The following is a 7322-nucleotide window of genomic DNA, read 5'->3' on the forward strand; positions in this document are numbered from 1 at the left end:
GCAAGGACTGCCGACAGCTGCCCAGACTATCTTCCCCTCCTGAAGTCCATGTTGCTCCAACTTCAGAGGCAGCCAGGAGGGAAGTGCTTGGACTTTACCCAACACCCAGAGGGGAATTTAATATTTGCATGGGTCTGAGGCCTGGAAGCCTTCCCAGGACAAACAGCCCCCTTAGGAATGTCCGAAAACTCCTCACTTCGACTATGTGCCCTTGGCTATTGGTAGCGTGCCATTAGCCATGTGTAAGTCACATGGTATTGTTTCTGCTCACTGCACGACTCTTTAAAAAGGAGAATCCCAAACAGTTTCACACAAGCACTTCCGAGAAAACAGGCACCGGTGACAGACTCTGTGAAACCTCAGGGATTCGCAAACGTTCCCTCCAAGCTGCAGCCACCATGAGCAGCAAACTCCACGTCCCCACAACTAGCAGCAGCGAGAACTCACCACATTTATCCCCCACAATATCTGCAAACCACCGTGTGTATGTGATCGGCTCATTAATACCAGACACACTCAAACCACACACATCACACAGCTGGATTTCCCTCCTCTGACTCATTGGCACCAGAACCCTTCCAGAACGATAGAACAGGCACTGCACCGTTGGGCATTTCTGCCGCGCAAACACATACGCAGTCGAGCTATGGCAGAGAACGTTGCTATTACAGCTCGTTCTTCCTTTCCAGCTCAGGAGCGTCCCTTCTCGTGCCCCAGCAGTGATCTCATGCCAGCCTCACCTGGACTCCAGAGCTTCCCTCTTGGCAACGGCAGCCAACCGCCAGTTTGTAATCCTGGTGCACGGGCGGTGAAAGGGGCTCAGAGAGAGAGAGCGAGTGAGATTGTCATTTCATCTCCTGTTCATCAGCACAGGCAGACCTAAAAATAGCCCCAGGAGTGGGCTGACTGAAGTCATGCTGCTGTATCTGTTACCCTGGCAGCTGAGAGAGAGAGAGAGAGAGAGAGAGAGAGAGAAATTGCTAATCCAAGGCAGAAAAATTATCCCAGCGACCCTCTGGAGCCCAGCGAGAGCAGCAGCTACAGGAACTGCCCAGCTGCAGGTGCAAACGCAATCGCTTCAGCCTTTGCACTTCACCAGCTGGGAAACAAAAATCACCCAGGAGAGGAGCAGAGATCAGTTCTGGGGCTGCCGGGAACTGGAGGGACGGTTCATGGGGATCCTTGCACCCAGCCCTGCGGGGTCCCACCCGGGCCCCTCCTGCAGCAGCACTCCGGCTGTGGGGTGCACTTGCACAACAGCGAAGGTGAGTGTGCACAAGGCGTGCGTGTACTCAGCCAGCAGCACCTGGCGCTCCCACCTCACACTTCTGAATAAGGAGAGTGCAGGACTCCCTGCATTACTGCGACCCGGGGGGCCTGCGTTACTGCCCCGCTCTGCCCCCCCCCCCCACACGCCCTGGGGGCTGCTGTCAGCAAGGCGCTGCCTGCTGGTCTCAGACCCAGGGGCTCCAGGGCCCAGCAGGACAATTCAAGATGTGGCTGCAGGCTTCAATCCTCAGGATGTCACCCAGCTCACACCCGTTCTGACTCTCTTGGCAAGTGGAAGCCCCGTGGCTGGCAGCTCCATTCGGAGCTTCTGACAGGCAGGTCCCACTTGTGCACCCCGAAGCTGCCAGCCAATGCCCGCTGTTGTCTCCCTGCGGCAGAGAGCCCTCGTGTCAGCTGGGCGCGGCGCTGCCCTCTGGAAGCCATGCAGCCCGCTGGGCAGGCTCTGCTGCAGGATCCGGCGAGTGCAGACAGGAAGTGTCTGCAGCCTGCGTGTGGCTGCCAGAAGCAGGCAGCAGACAGAGGAACCACTTTCTCTTTCCTGCCACAGCTGCTGTCAGCACAGCTCCAGCCGCGGTGCGTTCAGGGCCAGCGCGAGGTGCTGGGTGGACAGCCGGGGAGAAGGCGACCTGGGGTCAGTTCCGGAGCCAAGACAGGGCAAGTCCCCTCCACATGCGGCTTCTCCCCTGTCCTGGGGGGCCCTGCCCTAGGACAAGAGAGGTTCATTCAGTCCTCACCTCTGTGCGGAGGCTGCCAATGAGGGCCAGCCTAGTGCCAGTCTCTTGGCACTGCACAGCCATCAATCAGAAACGACCTGGCCCATACGTGAATCCGCTGCACAGAGAGGCCAAGCTCCGTCCCATTAGCAGGCACATTCTCTGCCTGTAACCGTCTCATCTTCCTCATTCTACACACGGTCAACAAAACACCCCCCCCCCACTGGAGCCGCCATGGCCCAGCTGTGCATGGTGCCCCCGCCCCTGCCAGCCCCTTCCCGACAGCTCATGGCCTTCCACCCTGCCCTCCATGAAGCAGGCTCCCTTCCAGGAGGGGCCTGGCATGCTTTTGTGCACTAGAAATAAACAATGGTGCGACATCACGAGCGTCACGCTGCCCAAGTCCGTCAGCTGCTGGTGTGGGGGGTCCGTCTGCCTGGGGCCACACGTGCCTCTGGCACAGGCGTGCGTGTGCCCAGCATGTCTCAGCAGGGGCCGAGGCCACGAGGGTTTGCATCAATCGCTGCAGAGGCAGTTGTGAGGAGGGCAGAAGAAGGGGCCAGCAGCGGCCTGGGGCAGCCCAGGTGACAGGTGGCACAATTACATAGGAGCAGGCGGAGTGGCAGGGCAGCTTCTGCCGGCAAAGCCTGGAGGGCATTTGGAGCAGCACGGCACAATTACTCTGAAATAGTCGTCGGGCTGCCGTCAAGCACTAGGACCCAGAAGCAAAAGGAGCCAGGAAACCCCCAGCCAGGACCATTAAGTGACTGTGGGCTCTAAGCCGTGCACCAGAGCGAGGGGGGGGCCAGACCTGTCTGTTCAGCTCCCCAAGGACCACTTGTGAAACGCAGGCTGCAGAGACAGCGCTAGGGAACCTGCATCTCGGGCAGCCGCATGGCGCTCACGCTCCATATGTTCCACGGGCCCCGGCCCCAGCCCATTTACTCCCCGGCCAGGGGATCTTTACTCACAAATGGCTCAGGATAACGGCTTTACATTTCCTCTCAACAGCAGCACCTCCAGCACAGCCACAACCACAGCACAAACCCACACCACAGACAATCCACGCCCCAGTTAACCATGGCGAGGCTCCTGCCTCAGACATTCAGAGAGTCCCACAAACACAATTCAGAGCAAACCCACCACCTAGGAGCCAGTCACAGGCCCAGCCAGCCAAAACCAGAACTCATGCCCAAAGCATGATGATCACTACCTGCCCACAACCCCAGGCCCTCACCCCCTAGCACCAATGAGATGCCTGCCATCGCAGTACCTGCCAGGGATTTAGAAAACCACCAGCAGCAGCACTTCTTTCTCCTTCCCAGCTTGCTGGAGAAATGGCTCGGTTAATTGTATGGCGTAGTTAGCGGAAAAAGTAATCAGGCCCCCAATCTTATCCCAGTCCCACTAGAATTCCCAGCCTCACCCCCATCACAAGCCAGGTCAGCGCCTCCACTAAATCACCGTCCCCTATGTTCAAATTAAACCATCCCAAATGGCCACCCATGCGAACATGACCCTGATCAAACACGGCCCCAAAGTCACCAGCAGCCAAATTAGCCCCGAATATCCTTGAGCTTTGCTGGTTCAATGCAACCTCAGAACATCTCTAACCTTCACCACAAACCACAACCCCGGATAAATCTCACCTCTCACAGCGAACTACTTCCTCCTACACAGAATCTTCACAGCGCAATTCCCAGAGCAGAGCATCCCCCCCACCCCGTCTGCACCAGCGAGCTCCCACACATTCGGCTAACCCTGTCCTGGGCTCTGTCAGGAGGGACCTTCCCTAGGGCCTCGGCTGGGTGCAGGACATGCAGCCCCCCCAGTGAAAGCCCTTCTGCGGCCTTTGCCCTGACCGAATAACTCACCAGAACACGGGGGTGGCCTGGACACCGAGCCCAACCCAAGCCAAAGGAGGGGACGTACCACTCCCCATCTCTGAGGCTTTCAAACTAATTGGCACGCGACAGCCTGCCCCGGCCTGCGAGTTCCCCGGCGTGTGGGACGCCCACTGGGGCCTGCCCACGGCAGCGGCTCGGGAGCAGACGCTTGGCAAGCAGGACGCGTTGTCTCCGGCAGACGAGGGGAGGCTCGCAGCTAATTAAACCGGAGCAGGGGCATCCCCAGGGCAACAGGCTGGTGCCTGAGCAGCAAGAACTGCTAACATCCGGCTGCGCCAGCGCCTCCTTGGGGAGGGGCCCCGAGCCCGGGGGAGCAGGCTGTCGGTACACGCAGCGCCTGCCCTGTCCCAAGGGCTTTGCAGCCGGAGAGCAATTAGTGTGATTAGAAGCAAATGGAGCCAAATGTTTCCTCAGGAGGCCGAGCTCCGGCTGGCCCCAGGGCTGTGGCAGGCAGGCTCCGGCAGGGGCTGGCAGCGCCGCCGAACAATGCTGCTGCCCCGAGGGCCCTCGGATTGGCAGGACGGGTCCCAGTCCCTTCAATTGCTGCCCCGGGTCTGCTCAGAGCTCCACCGCTCCTGCTCCTCCTGGACAGCGGGCATGGGAGCGCCCCGGGGCCAGCGGGTCCCACGACGACCCCAGAGACCCCGAGAAAGGAGCCAGATCCCCAGCCTGGGAAAGGCTCAGTCCCAAGTGCTCTTCTGCTCCCTGGACTCACGGTCGGAGTCTGACCCTGGGCTGCCCGGGGCGTGCGCAGCTGCTGACCGCAAGGGGCAGAGCCGCCCAGAGGCAGGGCCTTGCCCGGCACGGCCGGTAGATTCCAGCAACGCGCACGGGGAAACGCACACAGCCACGAGGGGAAACACGACACACTCGGCCCCTAGTGCTGGGAGGGACGGGGTAGCAGTGCAGAGGCCTCACTCCCCCGCACCCCCATGCTTGGGCCCAGGGCCGCACAGAGCCTGGCCCCCTCGCCAGCGCCAGGAGCCGCCTCGGAGCCGCTGGCCGCACCCACAGCTGGCCCCAGGGATGCGCTGGGCACTGTTGCCATGGCTACTCACCATCACCCCCCAGTCCCCAGCCAGGCAGCTGCCGGAGGGGGGGCACCGGCGCCCTGGGCTCTGAATGCGCCTATGGCAGGAGCAGCCCCTGCCGGCACACGGCAGGACGGGGCGACTATGGGCCCTGCCGAAGGGGCAGCCAAGAGAGTCCGGGGGACTCAGCAGGGACAGGCGGGGGCTTCCTGCCCCTTCGGCTCATCCCCCCTCCCCAGGCCTCCTGCCCTCGCTGCCGTGGGGTGAGACAGAGGGGCCCTCCCAGGGGTGAGCCCAGCCGTGGGATGGCCAGAGTTCCCTCCTCCCCTGCTGCTCTGAAGGGACGGGGCGAGGGGCAGAGTCACCCCCCACCGCTGAACCCCACTGTTGAACAGGGTCGGCTGCCAGCCTGGTCGGCACAGACAGGGAACAAATTCTGTGCTTTGGTGGCCTCCAGCACAGCTGTGTCCCCCAACCCCAACCTGGCACCCCATGGACCCAGCCGATGCCCCGCCCCCCCACCCCCCACGCCCTGTAACCCCCAGCGCAGCACCCCCCACCCACCCAGCCAATCCCCTAGCATCACCCCCCCAGCACAGCACCCAGCCCATGCCCTGCCCCCCCAACCAAGCACCCCACCCCCACACCCCCAGCCTATGTGCTGGTACCCCCCCCCCAGTGCAGAATTTCATGACCCCAGCCTATACCTTGGCACCCTCCACCCCTGCAGCCTGTGCCCTGCCACACACACACACACACCCTGGCACCCCATATTCTGTTACCCCAGTACGGCACCCTATACCCTGGTGCCTGATGCCCATGGCCCGGCCCCACATTACTATTGTGTTCGGTAATTACGGGGGGGAGGGGTCAGGGAGCAAGGCGGGGCCCGATTCTTAAAGAAAGAAACCGAACGGAGGACCTGGCCCCCCTGCCCAGCCCCAGGCGTCTCTGTGGTTAGCGTCAGAGCCCCCGCGTCACCCATCCCCGCTGCTCACTGGGGGCTCCTGCCCTCCCCCCGTCCTGACATTTCAGAGGCTTCCCAGCAGGGGTGGGGGGGTGACCCTACAGGGGCTGGGCTGGGCGAGGCAGAGCTTCCCCCCTTCGGTGGCTGGCAGCCCCCCTGCAGCACTGGGGTTGGGGTCAGCTCCCCTGGGCTCCCCTCAGCAGCCCCCGAGCCAGACAGCTCTGGCCCGGCCGTCCTGTGCAGGGGGGAGAGCAACCAGCTCTCACACCATGGCAACCAGCACTTCCCCCAGGCCCAGGGGAGAGGATTACGAAGGAGCAGCTGGCAAGACCTGGCTGTCAGAGCCGAGTCAGCACAGCCGGGGCCCCAGGACAGGCCCAGCACCAGGAGCATCAGCCTGACTCTGAGCCCTTTGCAGCCCCCCACCCCCGGCCTCCCGGCCCAGGGAGCCTCGCGCCCCCCAGGACAGGCAGCGTCGCTGCCGTTACGCTGACGGGTGAGCGCCGCGGAGGGAGGCCACGGCAGGACCCGTGTGCTGTGCAGCGCCTGGCACGGCAGGGCCCTGACCCTGGCGGGGGGTGGGGGGGAGAATCCAATACAGAGCTGGGCCAGCCCCCCCGTCTCCTGGGCCAGCCCCCCGAGCCACATGCCCATTACATCGGGGCGGGTGGGTAACACTTCCCCAGCAGCTATGGGGCATTCGAGCAGCATGTCACAGAGTCACTCCCAGCTTACGGCCAGCAGGGACCAGCCCAGCCACTCTGACCGGCTGTGTCACCGGCCCCCCAGCACCCCAAACCCAGCTCCCGGGATCAGGCCAAAGCAGCAGCGCCAGGGGAGACCAGGCTAGTCCATGCCACGTATGGGGCACGGATCTTGGCAAGTCCATGCCCAGCCTGGGAGGAGCCGGGCAGGCAGGAAGTTGCTAGCACAGTTAATGCCAAGGCTGCAGCCCCTTGGATGGCGGGACAGACAGAGGCGCCCACCCCGCGTCACGCACACTCACCTGGAGATCTGCTGCCCACGGCGAGCTCCTGCAGGGTTCACGCAGTGCCAGCGCCTGCTCCCACCCCAGCCTCAGCAGCGGCTCCGTCGCTCCCCGACCTCTTACCGGGGCCCTGGACGGCAGAGCCTGGCTCGACTAGCTACGGGCATGGGCAGCCCAGGCCCGGAGCAGGGACAGCCACGGGCCCTGGGAGAGGAGGCTCCGACGGGCAGCCAGGCTCTGCTGACTCGAGCATTGCATCCACCTCCGGCCCAGGTAGCTCAGAGACGGCACCTGCCCCTCCCCCAGCTAACGGGAAACGGGCGTTTCAGCTCGCAGAGCGGCACACAAAGAGCTATTGAGAGCAGGGGCCGCGCTGGGCCTCTGCTCCAGGAACGATCGCTGCCCCGAGCCACGGGACAGAGCAGC

The 7322-nt window shown here is 63.0% G+C and overlaps 1 protein-coding gene across 4 annotated transcripts in view; it reads right to left on the reverse strand.

Annotated features, from left to right (window-relative positions):
• ST3GAL3 (ST3 beta-galactoside alpha-2,3-sialyltransferase 3) overlaps window positions 1–7033 on the reverse strand; it is a 333313-nt gene extending 326280 nt beyond the window's left edge. For 2 of the 4 annotated variants that reach the window (XM_026651916.1, XM_029911606.1), the window contains exon 1: window positions 6915–7033. The gene's annotated coding sequence lies outside the window, so the exon portion shown is untranslated. Of the gene's footprint in view, window positions 1–740; window positions 815–6914 lie in introns of those variants that run through there. The other 2 variants (XM_026651917.2, XM_026651915.2) reach the window with 1 other exon arrangement.
• Between the last annotated feature and the right edge of the window lie 289 nt (window positions 7034–7322).

Source organism: Terrapene carolina, unplaced genomic scaffold (genome assembly GCF_002925995.2).
Source record: "Terrapene carolina triunguis isolate 2854851 unplaced genomic scaffold, T_m_triunguis-2.0 Scaffold110, whole genome shotgun sequence".
NCBI lineage: Eukaryota > Metazoa > Chordata > Testudines > Emydidae > Terrapene > Terrapene triunguis.